Below are 19,267 nucleotides of genomic sequence, written 5' to 3'. Positions count from 1 at the left end.
CTCCTTTCTAGTATAATAATAAGATACGTATTAAAAGGACCCCAATGGAAATAAGTCACTCTGTCTGACTTTTTTGGGTTATCCTGGGTTCTCTACACATATGATGTTATGTGTGATAATCAGTGTAACTGTATTTGTGTATACCTGAATAAACTTACGTACTTAATGAATTTTCCCATTCAGTTTCTTTTGATTTAGTTATCTCTAAAAGATGGATTTCTTTATTGCAACGTTTTCTTTGTCAACGATATTAAAGAAAACTAAAACAGCTAACTCTTACAATTTAGCTATAGTATATATAAGATGTTCGAATTTTTAACCCCGTAGGGTTAGCCACCCAGGATAACCCAAGAAAGGGAATGCGTCATAGAGGGGCCGTTTGTTTTATTTCCACCGGGGTCCTCAATCTTATCTCCCAGGATGCAACCCACACCAGCCGACTTGCTCACTAGGTGAACGAGACAGCAGGTTTAAGGAAACACGTCCAGTGATGGTATGATATCTTTATTTTCACAAGTACAATGTACAATGTTTCCACCCATTCTTGGGATCGAGCCACGGACATTCAGTGTGTGAAGCAAGCGCGTTGGCTACCAGGCCACGGGCCACCCTTTATATAAGTAGTAAGTGTATTTATGTAAGGTTTCATAAGTAGTAGATTTATTTACTTACAAGTCCGCATAAGTACAATTATCATACATAGCAACATGTGTAAATTACCTAGGATAATCTAAAAACGTGACTTATTTCCAATGGCGTCCTTGTAATATCTTATTAATTAAAACCTATCATGTAAGACGCAGTGAAAGAAGATTTCAGTCGGAATTTTTCCCAGGTAAATCTTGTACCGGTACAGGTATATAAATACAGACAAAAAGCAGGAATAAGAAACATGCGGAATCAAAACGTTTCGCCACTTATGACTTTATCTATTCTAATATAAAGACAATGTAAGACATACAGTATTTATAGAAGAGATGAGGTGCGACTCAGAAAGATAGATCACTTGTCAGCAACGAATGGTTGGAACTTGCAATGTCCATCCTTGTATCACCTAATGTTAGGGTTTTAGTTGGGCAGACTCAGTTTGGCTAGAATACTGGGAAAGCTGAAGCTCCATGTGTTTTATGTAACTGTGTTAGAAATTGAAATCATTAAGTCTTTCAGGCTCTGACATCTCAGTAAATCACTCTCCTCAATCAGTAGCTCTTTTCTTTCCCTCCTCATGATGTGGTATTGTGTGTTGCGATGTTGGACGCGTACACTGGTTATATCATCACGGCTGCATGCGTTGCTATGCTCCCTATGGTCCACTGTCCACCCTGTTTCTCCTATGAATTCCATATAATATTCCCCACAAGGGATCTTGTGCGAACCAGCACCATAACATGGCTGCACTATGTAGACGTCATTACTCACTATTATATTACACCTCAATGCCAGATCCAAGTGAGGTTCGTCAGTAGCTTCTTTCTTAGGCCTATAGGTTCATCAGCCCACACTTTCTCGATGAGAAATTTGAACACATCATTCAAGTATGTGAAAAGCTACAGTTTCCACCATACTTTATCTTTGAGTGTAGAAAACGCACCCTACTCATAATTAAAGATAGCAATGATAACACACATGAAACATCTTCCACCAGGTACATAGTCCTTTCTGTCAGGAATGTGGCCAGCAACATTTCTCAAGCTCTCAGAGGGCAGCCATATTAGAGTAGCAAATCATTCCATGGCAACCATCAAGGACCTGATTGGGCCGATATCGGTCAGATTACCAAAACTTGGTGCTGGCGTGCACAGGGTTCCTTGTGGAGAATGCGATATGGTACACAGTAAATAATAAAAACAGGTAGGACCATGGGCCATGATTATATAAATAATTCATGTGTCGTGCATCATACCACACATGGCCAAATCATGAGGTGAGAAGGAGCAAAATTTCTGATCAAAAAGAATGTTTTACTGAAATGTCAGTATCTGGACACCTCAATGAATCCTGTTTCTAACTCAGTAACACACAGCTCAGGGAGCTTCAGTACCTCCAGTATTCTAGCCAGAGTGATTCTGCTTAACCAGAGTCCAACCATCAAGTGACAGGTGAATGGAGGTTCACTGTTTATTAACCTACTTTATTGCTGGGAACATTCAAAGTAGCTAACAAATGTCACTTATTCGAATTATTAACCCAATAAGGCTACCATGTCTGGCTCACTTCCATGGGTCCTTTGATTCTTTTCTCCAGGATGCGACCCACAACTGTCAGGTAACATCCAGGTACCCCACTTACTACTAGGTGTACAGAGAAACAGGATTAAGAAAACCCAATGTTTCCACTTGTGCTGGGTTAAAAACCAGGTCCTTCACTTGCTAGCTAAAGGCTCTACCAATTAAGTCATGAGCCACTATTGCTAAGTATCAGTTATTAAACAATCACTGATGGACTGGAGCTGGGTGTCAGTTATTAAGCAATCACTCACTTATTAGAGCTTCAGTTAAGATAACATTTTTGGATTTTTAACCCGGGGGGGGGGGGGTTAGGGGGTGTAGGTGAGCTACCCACGATAACCCAGTAAAGTCATTGCGTCATCAGGGAGTGTTCGTCTTATTTATTTTCATTGTCCCCCAGAATGCGGCCCACAACAGTCGAATAATACCCAGGTATTTACTGCTTGGTGTACAGGGACATTTAGCTCTTATACAATGCCATATAAATTACTCTTGAAAGATAGACAACAAATCACCCAAAATAAAATGGTGAGATTCATACTGGACCTGAGTCCAAGAGAACGTGTGGGCCAGGACGAATTACAACAATTGGATATGCTGAATATTGAAGACAGAGTAAAATAACTGAAGTTAAACCACGTTTATAAAATTGCTCACAATCAGTGTCCAGAATATCCAGCCTTGATAAACTACCAAGTTTATCAAGGCTGGAAACCAAAATAAACATAGTACTAGGGAAAGGGAACACAACTTTGTAATATCCTCAGTAAGTGGTCACGCTTCAAGCTCCTTTTATTGTACAGCAATAAAGAAGTGGAACGGACTGCCTGCGCATGTCAAAGCCTGTCATAGTATGAGTCAGTTCAGAAAAAGAGCTAAAGAGCACCTAATTAATGAAGCTACAGGAAGGGAGGAGAGTGATTTCTTGTATAGCTAACGTATATGTGCCTATTACTGTAACATCCATGTACGTATTGCTGTGATCTGATAATCTCTTTAATGTTACTGTAAATAACTCACTTTACTTTATTCTTAGTGTATCTCTTTTTATTATAACTGCTTTTCACACAGTTGAGTTACGTAACTGTTTCAACTACTAAGGTTTAAATAATAAGATATTACAAGGACCACAATGCAAATAAGTCACTTTGTTTGACTTTTTTTGGATTATCCTAGGTAATCTACACACATGCTGCTATGTATGATAATTTATGTAACTGTACTTATGTGTATCTGTACCTGAATAAACTTAATTAGTGTAAGAAAACATACCCAACGTTTCACCCTGCGATTAAGCAATCACTGGCCAACCGGTGTTGGGTTACAGCAATTAGGCAACCACTTGCTTACCAGTAGGTAACTATGTTTAGACATCCACAAGTTTTAACATGAATAAAGCTTACTAAAATCCTCATTTGTAGGACATCCTGTTTCAAGTCCTCATATCATGTCACTTTGTGTATCTATAATGACTAAATGCGATATGTAACGTGATATGTAAATCAGTAACAACTTTTTTCCTTGTAATCAAATACTTTTCTAAGACTCAGATGTTAGGAAAAAAACACTGTCGAAGTTAATACGTACCTTATGTTTTTTTCCTTAATTTTGCTTTAGTTACCACTAAATAAATGCTCTGGTACGTTTTCTTTATAATTACGCGTGAGTAAAACAGAAAATCACTATATCTTTAGGGAAACTAGTATAAAGTAAACGCAAGTTAGATTGGATAGGTAGGTACAGGTACATATAAATACAGTTACACAAATTATCATACATAAGTGGGGTCCTTGTAATGTCTTATTATTTAAACCTTAAAAGTTAAAATAGCTAAGTAACTCAACTCTCTGAAAATCAATTGTAAATAAGAAGATATACAAGGAATAAGGCAAACTCAGTTGTTTGTATTAACATTAAAGAGAGGATCAGGTTACAATAATAGGTACACGAACGTTTGCTATACAAAAAGTCACTCTCCTCCCTTTCTGTAGCTTCATTCAGTAGGTACCTTTATAGCTCTTTTCCTGAAATGGCTCATGCTGTGACAGGCTTTGATATGTGCAGGTAGTCCATTCCATTCCTTTACTGATGTACAATAAAAGGTGTTTGAAGCCTGGTCACATACTGTCACTGAGGACTACAGAATACTACCTTGGGGAACCCCACATGTTATCGGCGTGGGTTCTGATTCTGTGTTATTGACCTTAACAATTTGTTTCCCGTTTCTCAGGTAGGATTTAAGCCAGTCTACAGAACCTATGCTGATAGCATGAAATTTCTTACATAATATATTTTGGTTGACCGTATCGAAGGTCTTTTGCAAGTCTAAGGTTACCATACCTATGAGATTCCCTAGCAACATTTATGTTCTCAGGGAGGGGAATGATTTTCTATTTTTTAGCTAACATACGTGTAAATTTTACCTTATTCCTAGTAATGACCCTCGTATGGTAGATAGTCTTAATGACCTTGGTGTAGTAGATAGTCTTTTTAGTATGATAATAAGATGTTATCTTCATTGTAGAATAATAAGAAAATATTATAACCTTTATATTATAATAATAAGGTAAAAGGACCCCAATGGAAATAAGTCACTCTGTCTGACTTTTTTGGGTTATCCTAGGTTCTCTACACATATGCTGCTATGTATGATAATTCTATGTAACTGTATTTGTGTATACCTGAATAAACTTACTTACTTACTTACTTATTATCAGATTAATTAGGGAGGTGTCGGTCGAATAACATCTCCCGAAACCTGACTGGTAACTGTTTTTGTCATTAAGATACTTAACTACTTGACAGCACACCGCCTTCTCTAGAATTTTGTGCATCACACTTAGTACGTATACTAACAAGCCTATAGTTGTTGACGTTAGACCTGCTGCTCTTTTTCTTTTGATGACAGGAGTAACTCTGGCCTCCTTGAACCCCTCGGAACGGTATTGGTGGGATGGACATTGAACATATTCATTATGTGTGCAATGGAGAATGGCAGTTCAGCGGCACCATCTTTTAGGAATTTGGCTGGGATGTTATCTGGACCGGTGCTAATAATTGGGTTTAATTTATTTAATTCTTTTCGCACGAATTCATCAGATACACCTGCTAGTTGGCAACTGTATGGAGTAACGCCTTTATTTCTGTGGTAAGTTTAAACTTACCGGAGTTTGTGTTACAAGTGTTTGATGCAGCAGGCAGTTTACTTACTAATGTTGATGCAACAGTTGTGTAGGTACAGGTACATATAAATATAGTTACACAAATTATCATACATAGTAACATGTGTAAATTGCCAAGGATAACTCAAAAAAAGTGAGACAAAATTATTTATTTCCATAAGATTTGTTCGGATGTTTAACCAAGAGCATTACCCACCCGCGATAACTAAACAAAGATCAATGCGTCGTCGGGAACTGTCTGTTTTATTTCCATTTTGGGCCTTCAATAATCTCCCCCAGGATGCGACTCACACCAGTCGACTAACACCCAGGTACCTACTTACTGCTAGGTGAACAGGGAGAGCAGGTGTAAGGAAACATGCCCAATGTGTCCATCCATGCCGGGGACTGAACCACGGACACTCATTGTGTGAGGTGAGTGCGATGCCAGCCGAGTAAGTTTATTTATGAACAATTGCACAGTTCCTGGATGACACAATTGCCTCACCTAGTTCCTTCTAATATCTTATTATTTAAAGACTAACTGACAGATACAGAAAAAACCTGTCATAATTATTAGCAATATAAATATAATAATTTTAGTAAAAAAAAAAAAATGCATGAAAAAGTATTGAAATGAAAAAGAAATACATGATTGTTGACTAACAGTTACATGAAAGTTAAAAAAATCGCTATTCTCTCGTGTTTTATATAAGCTTTGAATCTCTTTAACGAATTAACAAACTTTGCATATATGCATTTCCTTCAGAATATGCACACTGAAATTTTGCTTCCATCACATTTTTTTAGGGATTAAAATATTCTTGACTAGTGATGACCAGGTGCAGCCTTAATGACCCTCGTGTAGTCGAAAGGATTTAAACCTCATTAATCAAGTAATCTGTCGAGAATTCGCCTTCTAACCAGGAGTGCTGGGACTGTTCCCTCAGGGTGGACAGGACTGACGGCCCACGGACCCGTGGTGCTACATCCGGACCGTAAATCACCGCAAATTCCTTAGCAGTGACATGTAACCATGTTTTCATTTAGGCGAAAATCTCTTGTGCATTCACCACTTATCCGACTGCTTATTCTCGTCATCGAATATCTTGGATATCTGGCTATCTTCCTTCTTTTATGAGGTCTAGACATCAGCATCTGCGCTTCATGCATCAAGATCAACATCGCGAGGTAAGGTTCGATATCAAGTATTATTACTTTACACGATAAAACAGGATTTGATAATTGTTCTTTCCCGCAAATAAATTCCTAGCACATACTCAGGATTAACAAATTATAACAACAAACAATTCACGAACTACCATAATAAGCGAAAGTGGGTTATTTGTGTTTGACGATCTGAGCAGTAAGAAAAAATGGACAAGAGTTTGGACCTCGAAAACACGCTGATGCACCATTTGCCCTGATTTCGCATGCGCACCCGCCTGTCTCTACTGCCATTGTTGGTGGAGGTCTCTGAGATGCCGTGAAAGCGAAACACTACCTCCAACACGGGTTGGTTATGCCGCAGAAGCTCGATAAGGTCTCAGTACGATGGTCTGGGCCTTGTTAAATCAGGATCCTTTGAAAAATTTAATTTTGGTAGCATTCTGCAGCAGTAGAGTGTGGAGGGAGCGCTAGATGAAGAAGAAGCAGCACAATAGTCTGATTGGTCACAGAGAGGACAGTAGTTAGAAGACGTGGTTAGTGGTAACTTGTGATCCTAAGTGGTCCGGTGGCCATCAGGGGCACCACGGCTGTCTTTAAGTTTAACACATATCAGGAGGGTAAAGGTGGTTAGCTGACTTCATTACTTCGTTTGTGTTAATGGCTTCAGGTACTCATACTCGCTTTAGTGGCGCTAATAATCACGTTGTTGAAACACTTTAAGCAAAAACCACAAATAAGAAAAGATGATAATGATAATGAAGAAGAAGAAAAGAAGAGAATGCTCTTAAGCTACTAATTGGTTCTTACTTTGGTCTGTATTAAACCTGTGTGCATTTGTGCATAGCGGACAGAATTTACTTGGTCAAGGACTGAATATATCTAACACAAGTTATTACCATGACTTCCTTCCTTTGAATGATTCTTGTGATATTGTTCCTTGCTTTTGCTTATATCACATCTCGGTACTACATGCCTGCAGCATAGAAGTACTGGTGTTGGTGAACACAGAACATAAGGCAGAACTAGCATGCTCGCCTATATAGCTTTCATGTTATCTCTGCGGGTTACCTGTAGGTTATCGGCACTCGCTTCGGGAGGTAACTGCCCCAGCGGCCTGGTCCCAGACCAGACCTCCATCGACATAAAAATCGCTTTAGAGGTCAGAACATAGAGGAGGAGATTGATATAGCCATGCTTGAGGCTCACTGACGTGCCCGGGATATATATATATATATATATATATATATAGATAGATATATATATATATATATATATATATATATGCAATATGATCACAGTAAACAGGTGATTTCAGAATATGCAAAACAACCACTCTGAAAGAATAGAGATATTCCAAGCACTTTCGTGGCTACTCACATTATCAAGGATAAGCGAAAGCGCTTGGAATTTCTCTATTCTTTCAGAGTGGTTGTTTTGCATATATATATATATATATATATATATATATATATATATATATATATATATATATATATATATATATATATATATATATATATATATATATGTATATATATATATGTATATATATATATATATATATATATATATATATATATATATATATATATATATATATATATATATATATATGTATATATATATATATAAATCAACATATATGCACCGAATACTGTGTATCTCAGTATATATTTAGAGAGATATTTATATTTCAGGCCACATTCACAGATAGCATATATCTTTTAGTGTATATACACTAAGAGGTATGCATCTCTCATTATACTGTGCACCCCATAGCCAGAGCATGTGGGTATACAAAAGGCCTAGGCCCCTAGGGACTAGGCCCCAAAAGGGTTAACAGGGGTACCCCTGGATTCATATCTACTAGTCAACCAACATTGCTATTAGGTGCGAGAAAGGCACTGTGAAAACAAAAGCAATTGCAGGAGAACTGACATCAGCTACAAATAAAAGAAGTGTAGTAGTGGCAGCAAAAACAATCGCGACAACAGCAGTTGTACTGGCATCAATAGCAATAATAACAGGCGTTGTAGGTGAGAGCGGTAAACAGGTATTGCAACACTAGAACGAGGCAGCAGAATCAACAGTAACAGCAGTCATAACAGCAATTTAAGTAACGAGGATCATAACAACTTTAAATTCAGTAATATCAGAAGTACTTACGACGATATTAACATCACTCACAACATTAACATAATAATGATAATAATAATAATAATAATAATAATAATAATAATAATAATAATAATAATATAATAATAATAATAATAATAATAATAATAATAATAATAATGATAATCGGAGACAACACATTCCTTGCGGTACATCACACACCTGCGGTCCACCTCGCTGCTGGCCCGGCCACCTGGTCTCCCTTAGGACCAAATGGCTCACGTCACAACACCTCTAAGCATCAGTGGCTGGTGTTGTGGCGTTCTTGGACGGTGTTGTAGCGTTTTTGGTCGGTATTGTGGCGTTCGTAGTAGCGGTGTTAATGGCGGCCGGGCCGCAGCCTCGGACCACACACAGCGTGCAGAAAGACACTGAAATTTCTGAGTCTAGATTTGAGCTTTATTGCCTTCCGTATTTGAAGGAAACAGATCCAAAGGTGATTTTTTTTTTTGGAGAGAGAGAGATGTAGCGTAGGAAAAATGCGCTACTTCCATCATAAATATAGCTTTAGGGAGGCAATACTGAGGTACTTGACTGGGATGGGAAATGATGCACTGTAGGCGGATGTTGGCACCACTGGTCGCCATCAGATAAGAGCGATGCCATTGGCTGATGAAACAATGACTCCCGTATCGACGAGCCAATCAAAGATGAGAGCGAGATTAGCCAATCGTGACACGCTAGCAACGCGCGGCATGTGACGTCATGGCGACTGGCTAAGCTCCGGCAAGACGGCCGCGCTCAACCTCCTTTACTTGACATCACGACATCAAAGACGCAGAAATCCATAGCTGTCAAAGATCGCATGCCTCGGTAGACGTATGTAGTATCTAAATCTCGAGAGCCCGGGATCGGAGGGAGTGTACGGAACACAAACAGGAAGACAATGTCGCTGAAACGGGAAAAGTAAACAGTGAAGACTGCAAGTTTGCTTGCACCTGAAAATCCTAAGAGCGCGGGTGTTGCACAGCAACTCGCTCACAGCCTCCACAAGCTCTCCGGAGATGAAAGACTCGGGGATATATTCTTTTATTGTCGCAGAGGTCTTTCCCTGTCAGCGTTTAAAATTATCTTAAGTGTCAGTCCCATTCCACCTCTCAAGGCGCATTGGTTTACATGAGAGGCATCGCCGAGACGAGACCGTCATACTTGATTACATAAACAATGAAGATACTGTGACATTTATATATCTACAAGATGACAAACACAATCCTCCTGCGTGTTGTAAGAGAAATTTACATTTAAATAGTGGATGCTGGGATGACGAGATGGTTTTATCATGATAGATTATAAGCCAGTATAGGTTGATTAAGGTATATAAGTCAGAGATGGATGGTTAGAGGTGTAGGGGATGTCCTAGGGAGGGTTAGAACGAAGATGTGAATGTTTTGAATGGTAGGGGCTTGTGCATCCAGGGTAGAATGAAGAGAGTTTTGGAATTTGATCGTCCATTCAATTAGGTGCTTTCATCCAAGGAACTGGAGCTGATTTTTCCTTCCTTAGATCAAACCTGATTGCCTCCTGCTCTTCAGGAGCTGCATCGCCCTTTCGGGTTTAGCGCTGCAAATGAAGCACTGAAAGGTATATACGGGGATGCATGCAGAAGGTGCCGGCTGAAGGGTATAACTTTGGCTTGGAATCGTGTAATAATAAGTAATGTTGGTTAATATGCAGATAAGTGAAAGCCGACAGCTTTTCGTGGAACGGATGTCACACCATCACTTAGGTAAGTTCATGTTTTACTCCAGTTGTTAATGACGTCGCTTTACACCAGATTCAACATGTGGCAGTGAGTACTAAAAGACACAGCTGCTGATATAAGAATAACATTACGATATAACGCTTTTATTGTTAGGTAGAGCTAAAGTTCCCTCCTCGCCAAGAGAGCATCAAAATCTCCCTGGGTATCCTACCTCAGTCTGGGTTATTTAGTACACTTTACCTTAATATTCCTGGATAAAAGTGATGTACCACTTCCTTCTTGCAAGTCAAGGAAGACATCAAAGCCTGCCTTCCCTGAATTAAGATAAAGACAGCCTCGTTTCTAGATGAATTAGACACACGTACAACATCTGGGTATCTTTATTTGAAGACTTTTCGCCAATCGGTGACTCTATCAATACAATACAAAGACATACTGTGAAGAATGTAGAATTATACACATAAAATGGGATAATCAGTCCCTTAGCCTTTGAGTTGATGAAAAGCACCGTAGTCTTGAAGAATCTAAAGCAAAGACATGAAACTTGGCGCTTATATACCGGCGTTAGGTAAGAGACGTGCAGCTTGCACTTAAAGTGCTAGTAATAATCAAGATTCCATGATGTTCAGATTCTTCAAGACTTTGACGCTCTTCGCCAACTACATTCTTCACATTATGTCCTTGTATTGTGATGAATGGCTTGAAAAACCGACAAGTTGAAGATTGAGACACTTATGCAACATATGTTGCATAAGTGTCTCAATCTTCAACTTGTTCCCATATGTTGCATAAGTGTCTCAATCTTCAACTTGTTTCCCATATGTTGCACAAGTGTCTCAATCTTCAACTTGTTTCCCTTATGTTGCATAAGTGTCTCAATCTTCAACTTGTTTCCCATATGTTGCATAAGTGTCTCAATCTTCAACTTGTCGGTTTTTCAAGCCATTCATCACAACTGTCAGACACTGCAGCATCATGGGATCTTGTTACAAAGAATTCTTCAACACTTGTCCAACCTTTGGACGAAGACCTACTTCGACTAGTGGATGGTACCACTATGACCCCGCCTCCATCTGCTTCGCTTCGCCTCACCTCACTACAGTATATAAGCCACGTCTACGGCCCTATGCTGTACATTCTACAAGATTGATGGACTGAACACATCGACTCCAGGCTGAGGGACTGATTACCTCAAACTCCTCTCCTTACGTCTTTCTACTTTGTATTGGACTGATGAAGCCACTGTGTGGCGAAACGTTTCCTGAATAAAGATTCCCATATGTTGCATAAGAGTCTCAATGTCCTTGTATTGTATTGATAAAGCCACTGGTTGTCAAAACGTCTCCAAACAAAGATTCTCAGATGTTGCACATGTGTCTAATTATTCATCTTGTCGGTACTGTATACCATTTATGTACTACTCATTTCTAGACATCGTGAGTGTCGAAGAACATCCAGAGTGAGATCGAGGGAACTTATCCTAGTGTTTACAACAATGATTTTTCCATTTTCTTTTGTCCACGACCTTGAATTTGAACAAGCATTCCCCTCCCATCCCAGATATCACATGGGCCTACTTAGTACTCCAGTATTTTCTTGTTAAGCGAAATAATCAACCACGCAGATTACGAATTTGACCACAATTATTTTTAAGAGATGATCGTTTACGAGGTGAAACATCCTTTCTCCTCAATAACCTTCAGCAGGAATCGTCACTTTAAAATGAATCTCTGACGATCGAGGATCTAGCCCATACACATCATCCAGAGCCACCTGTTCATAAATGTTCCCTCCTCCCTCTTTGTATATATATATATATATATACATATATATATATATATATATATATATATATATATATATATATATATATATATATATATATATATACACATATATGTATGCAATAAGATCACAGTAAACAGGTGATTTTAAAATATGCAAAACAACCACTGTGAAAGAGTAGTGAAATTCCAAGCGCTTTCGTGACTACTCACATTGTCAAGGAACTAACATAGTTCCTTGACAATGTGAGTAGTCACGACAGCACGAAAGCGCTTGGAATTTCACTACTCTTTCAAAGTGGTTGTTTTGCACATATATGCATGTATGTATGTATGTATGTATGTATGCATGTATGTATGTATGTATGTATATATATATATATATATATATATATATATATATATATATATATATATATATATATATATATATATATATATATATATATATATATATATATATATATATATATATATATATATATATATATATATATATATATATATATATATATATATATATATATATATAAACAGGTTGGTAGACAGCAACCGTCCAGGGAGGTACTACCGTCCTGCCAAGTGAGTGTAAAACGGAAGCCTGTAATTGCTTTGCATGATGGCAGGATTGCTGGTGTTTTTTCTCTGTCTCATAAACATACAAGATTTCAGGTACGTCTTGCTACTTCTACTTACACTTAGGTCACACTACACATGCATGTACAAGCATATATATACACACCGCTCTGGGTTTTCTTCCATTTTCTTACTAGTTCTTGTTCTTGTTTATTTACTCTTATCTCCATGGGGAAGTGGAATAGAATTCTTCCTCCGTAAGCCATGAGTGTCGTAAGAGGCGACTAAAATGCCGGAAACAAGGGGCTAGTAACCCCTTCTGTATACATTACTAAAGTTAAAAAGAGAAACTATCGTTTTTACTCTTTGGGCCACCCTGCCTCGGTGGGATATGGCCGGTCTGTTGAAAGAAGATGTATATATATGTATGTATGTATATATGTATGTATGTATGTATGTATATATATATATATATATATATATATATATATATATATATATCTATATATATATATATATATATATATATATATATATATATATATATATATATATATATATATATATATATATATGCTTCGTGCCGAATGGGTAAAACTTGCGATTCTGGCTTAAATAGCTACCCTCTTCTTGCCGAATAAGGCAAACGAAAATTTATGTATGCAATAATTACACAAAACACCATTCTGAACCTAACGGAAAAAATATATTTCATTGTCTTTGTTTATTATTAAATTATTGTAAACTTATCTAAAATATATTGATTCGATTAGACTAAATTAAATTGAGCTTGTTATAATAGGGTTAGGTAAGTCAAATTTTCCACTAACAAAAGGAGTCAACAGTCTGTTGTGCAAACCACGAGGTTTGGTAAAAATATTTCTACATAAGCGGCTCATCACACGACAGCTGTGTGAATCGTCCCTTCCCGGCCACAGTCCCCGCACCTGTCTAGTAAACACATAATGATAGTTTCAGTCTTCTTCCTCCGTCCCATCAGAATAATCAGGTGCTAAATGAGAAATCACAATACCACTCCTATTTCCACCTTTCCTCCTTCTCCTAATCTTTGTCCTATGTCTCATTTAACATTATAATATTTCCTCGTTACTTGAACGAAATTTCTTTGACTGATTATTAAAATACCTTTGAGGACGTTTAAACGTTCTGCATTACACCTAAAGACGAAAGTGCAGCTGATTAGATTCTAAATGATTAATTCGCTTTTTCACTAGTTTGGTGGACATCATACTTATATAAAAATGGTGCTTCAACGTATATAAGAAGTCCTTCTATGCATGAATGGACTTCTCCAACAGCCATCACACCAGTGGACAGCAATTAACCCAGGACCTAGCAGCCAGCCACTAGGACATGCCTCACCTTACGGAGAGACCAATGAGAGGGCACGAGTCACCGAGCCCCGCCCCTCATTAGCACCGAGGTTATGTTGAACAAGCAGGCGGTCAATACCACCCGTGTTATGGCTAGCTGGCACGACACACCAAGTGGGCGTCGACGGGCTGGGGGTCGAGCATCGATAGGGAAAGAATATACTGCTGAATTCCTGAAGAAGTCGGCCAAGAGGAGTGTATCTCCGTGCTTATACACTGAGAGGCAGGTATCTCTGGGTTTATATATTGAAAATTTACTATAGTCCCTATTTTAAGTAATAAATAGGCTTATAGTTAGTGCACAGGGTAACTCCAGTCTTAATTATTCACGTGTACCTGAAACATTATGAACCTATCAACTTATGATAAGATGTCAAGATAGAGATCTTATAGACTAAGTTGTTAGAAGGTTTTTGAGAACATATGGAAATGGTAGTAGGGTTAGGTGTGTGAGGACCAAGAACGGGGACTGTATATTTATGTGCGAGGATGACGAAAGGTTGCTGTGGACCAAGGATGAAGAGATTGTGGATTCAAGTTTGATGAAGAAAATATTAGTTTATCTTTATTATGCACCACGTAACAGCCCTGTGGGAGGGCTGTTATGTGGTGAGTTATGTCTACGGGACCATTTGAAGATTAATCTAAGGCTGTGGGACCACGTTGTGTGAATCTGTCTTAGGGGTTCTTTGGAGAGGGGGTCTAGCTTTGAGCGACTCACGTGGGGGTCTAGGCAAGAAGTACCACATGGAGATCTAGGTCTGAGGAACCACATGGGGGTCTAAAACAAAGAAATCACAGGGAGAGGAAAGTCTAGAAACAAAAAGAAAAATAACAGGGCTGGAATAGATGAGGTGTGACAGTGGTAACATTGTTATGAAGGTCTGGCTTGTCAGTCTAGCATATACACAAAGCGACTCAAGAAATCGTAATGACACGATTGCAAATAAACCATACCCCCGGCCGGGATTGAACCCGCGGTCATAGAGTCTCAAAACTCCAGCCCGTCGCGTTAGCCACTAGACCAGCTAGCCACAATAAGACGGCAGTGAAGGGACTTGAGCTAGAGTTCGTCACGGCCACGCTAGCTGGAGATTCGTCTGTAAAAACTTGCAACATTTGTGGTCACAGAGGTGCCTGTGCTAACTTTCCTATGGTGTAGAAATATACCTAGTTGGATGAATCTTATTGTGGCTAGCTGGTCTAGTGGCTCACGCGACGGGCTGGAGTTTTGAGACTCTATGACCGCGGGTTCAATCCCGGCCGGGGGTATGGTTTATATACACAAAGTATTACTCAAACGTAAGACAGCCTCACCGAAGGTCACTTTTGCTGTGAGGTGCCACTAATATAACTTATCTTGACGAGGTGTTCCAAGAGTATATGATAAAGAACACGAAAGGTCAAGTACTGGGGTATCTCATTACCAAAATTCTTGTATAGGGGCTTCCTCACTCTAGTACAGAACAGGAGACAATAAAGATCTGACCTAACCGAACCTGGCTAAACCGACCTCTGTTCATTATATATATTAGATATATTCTTTTGTTCTGTATTGAAATTACAATAATCTTATTCGAAGAAACGTTTCCTATATAAAATGTACTCAATACTGCGCACATGTTGCATTATATGTCTTCATTTGACGAAAGAATATTACAACTAACACGCAGTTTGGAGAGGAAACTTTAAGCGATGTTCAGGTCTATCCTGGTCCTATATCAGGTCAGTCTTGAGAGACACAAGGAGACTCGATTATAGTCGAGTACGAATGGAAGCTCTGTCTGAGGATGTAAATTTCTTTCAGAGCATTTTGACTTCTGGTTTTCAGAAAATTTGTAAGACGTTTAGGAGCCATGTCATTTCAGCCTTAAAATTAGCTTTAAAAGTTATTCTACTAATATTTTTTGAACCATTTTTTTCTAATGAAAACGTCTGGGCTGAAAAAAAAAACATTGCAGAGGGCAATTTTGACAAATGAAAACCCCCTACTTTGTTGAATTCAAATACTGCTCAGGCGTAAAAAAAATATAAATAAAAATTAGGAGCACTACAATAGCCCATTTCCTTGTTATCTGTTTGTCCAAACTTTTAGTTTCAACACTCCTTCCCTGACTTTTACACCTCGCTGTTCTTCCTTAATAAACGCTCATTCTCCCTCTGATTCGCCCTCTGTTTGGACGAAACGTTGTCAATAAAGAATTACATTATACTGCATTTAATTTTTTCCATCGCGTTGGTATATTATTCCATTTTTTACATTCTGTTTTGTAATTATTACTACAGTTTTTTTATATGCGTTTTTGTAGATATATACACTGCAGGGACACCGCGCTGCTATCGTGATGATGTTCCAGGTTTCGGTTTCAGCATGGTAAGTCCAGACGATGCAAGATATGCCAGCAGATACCTAAGCAGTCTTACTGCGGACAGTTTGCAATGCCAAGACTTTAGCCTCGTGGCAAGGTTCTCTGCGCTTTATTCGACTATCATTGATATTTTTAGTATATAGACAAGCTGTCATTTATATAGCATTGAGCACAGTATTCGATTACAACATTTCACATTATTTGTAGGCGAGTAACAGAGGTCGACAGCCCTCTTTCTTGGATGTGATTATGTGTCTGTCACCAGTCATCTCTTCAGTCACTGTCCCATTACAAATGCAAATGATTTCCTACCGTGTACCTCATATTATCGCTGGCACCACCAATTACCAGGATTAAGTGCACAGTTAATAAATGTGATTATATATATATACATATATATATACATATATATATATATATACATATATATATATATACATATATATATATATATATACATATATATATATATATATACATATACATATATATATATACATATATATATACATATATATATACATATACATATATATATATACATATATATATACATATATATATATATATACATATATATATACATACATATATACATATATATATATACATACATATATACATATATATATATACATACATATTATATATATATATATATATATATATACATATATATATATATATATATACATATATATATATACATACATATATACATATATATATATATATATAGATATATATACATATATATATATATATATATATATATATATATATATATATATATATATACATATAAATATACATATATATATATATATATACATTATATATATACATATAAATATACATATATATATATATATATATATATATATATATATATATACATATATATATATATATAAAAATAAATATATATATATATATATATATATATATATATATATATATATATATATATATATATATATATATATATATATATATATACACAAAGTAATGTTATTGCCAAGTGTGATCCAGAGGTTTTATTAATTCGCTTAACAGATTTCTCAAGTTGTTACATGTGTAAAAATGTTCCAATTATGAAGCAGCAGAGGAATGCATGATGGATAATAGAGTTTTGTCGAAAAGGATACTGCAAAAATTAAATTGCCAATAACTGCCCTTCCTGTGGTATAAAAGCTGTATTCTGATTGTCCATGAAGCTGAACCAGGTGGAAGACTTCTAGTACATTGGCCTTGTACATATCAACAAGGACATGGACATATTTTACAGTACCGAAGGATCTACTGAAATAACAGGTCCAGTCATTCCAAGTCGAGGTTCAAGATAAGTCGCCTCGCATGATTCTCTGCCTTCTGAAGAATTCAGAGTTAAAAAAAATAAGTCAGGTTGATCAAGACTGGTACATGATCACATAGAATCTTTCAGTCAATGATTTCGATTAATTGCAGTATGCTCCTTAGCGCTGCCAGTTTCTCGCCTGTCTTGCTTACAAAATTTTGCAAATAGTTTCTCATAGCCGTCAAAGAACGACAGTTATTCCCTAGGATTATCCACTTCACCTTTGACTGCTAAATCTCTTCATTCTCTCACTAATTCTGTAACAGTTATGTTATGCCACGTACAAATTATTATTGTTTTCTGAATTGCAAATGTAATCAGCCATCACTTACCTCGAGTTGATGTTGTCACAAGGTTTTTAATAAAGTGAGGACAGAGGGCATCTTCACTTGTGTACAAATAAAAGTGAAGTCATCTGATTTGGTCTCGGATTCACGGATGATGTTTACCTAATCACTGAAGTAGGTAGTGAATAACAGAAGACCGAGCATATTTCCCTGTGGTATCCTGGTATTTTGTGTGAACTTCACACTTTGCTCCGTCAAGAACTGCCCTAAGAAGTAATCACTAAAGAGGCATGAAAAATGGAGTTAGAATTTTCGGTACTTGCCTTTAGGATGTAATGCAATGTTTAGTCCAGTCCACAAACAGCATCCAGTGTAACAGTAGAAATTATCTGGTAGTCATCTATTTTATTCATTAGATACTATGTAGTGTTTCTTTTGTATTTAAATAGGGTAGAAAACCTACCACATAATTAACTACGGGAAAACAGCGCCACTCACACTGAGCACCATTACAAGCGCTGAACACGTCATCTGACGAATACCAGCGCCAAGATACACTTTCTTGTTGTCTGACGAATTAAACACTACCACTTCATTAGTATAATACAAAGGCTGTACAAAGAACAGCTGCAGAACAAGCTTTCTTGAAACCATAATACTGATTACTGTACACAGAAGATGAAAGTCTAAAAATGTTATTTGCTGAAAAAATTGTATCCAAAGTTTAGCCATTGATTGACCAGCTTTTTATTTTGTGAATTCGGACATTAACCGCCTTCCAAAAGGAATGCCTTAGCTCCTGTGCTAGACAGAGTTCGTAGTGGTTAGTGATAAGTGACGTTAGCTGATCATCTCAACCAAGTGATATCCATATCCATACGTTTCCGCTTTAACAAAAACTGTCTCGAGCTGCTTTAAGAAGAAGGAGAAGAAGAATGACATCCTATTACCTCCGATAACTTTAACACAGTCCATGATTGGATGGTAGAATTACAAGGTAAGTTTTACGAAGACACTTAGAAGAAACATTCATAGTAAGGTAACGTTTCGCTCAAACATGACAG

Source organism: Cherax quadricarinatus, chromosome 12 (genome assembly GCF_038502225.1).
Source record: "Cherax quadricarinatus isolate ZL_2023a chromosome 12, ASM3850222v1, whole genome shotgun sequence".
Taxonomy (NCBI): Eukaryota; Metazoa; Arthropoda; class Malacostraca; order Decapoda; family Parastacidae; genus Cherax; species Cherax quadricarinatus.
The sequence above is the reverse complement of the archived record's forward strand: the minus strand, read 5'-3'. Positions refer to the sequence as shown.